The sequence below is a fragment of the Arachis duranensis genome, chromosome 2 (genome assembly GCF_000817695.3).
Source record: "Arachis duranensis cultivar V14167 chromosome 2, aradu.V14167.gnm2.J7QH, whole genome shotgun sequence".
Lineage (NCBI taxonomy): Eukaryota > Viridiplantae > Streptophyta > Magnoliopsida > Fabales > Fabaceae > Arachis > Arachis duranensis.
Window position 1 is genome coordinate 56,771,020 of NC_029773.3, and position 569 is coordinate 56,771,588.

A 569-nucleotide genomic window follows, 5' to 3' on the forward strand; every position below is an offset into this window, starting at 1 on the left:
TACTAAAAACTACCTAAAAATAATGCCAAAAAGTTTATAAATTATCCGCTCATCACAACACCAAACTTAAATTGTTGCTTGTCCCCAAGCAACTGAAAATAAAATAGGATAAAAAGAAGAGAATTTACTATAAATTCCAAAATATCAGTGAATATTGATTCTAATTAGATGAGCGGGACTTGTAGCTTTTTACTTCTGAACAGTTTTGGCATCTCACTTTTTCCTTTGAAGTTCAGAATGATTGGCTTCTCTAGGAACTTAGAATTTTGGATAGTGTTATTGACTCTCCTAGTTAAGTATGTTGATTCTTGAACACAGCTACTTTTATGAGTCTTGGCCGTGGCCCTAAGCACTTTGTTTTCCAGTATTACCACCGGATACATAAATGCCACAGACACATGACTGGGTGAACCTTCTCAGATTGTGACTCAACTTTGCTAGAGTCCCCAGTTAGAGGTGTCCAGAGCTCTTAATCACACTCTTTTTGCTTTGGATCACAACTTTAACCACTCAATCTCAAGCTTTTCACTTGGACCTGCATGACACAAGCACATGGTTAGGGACAGCTT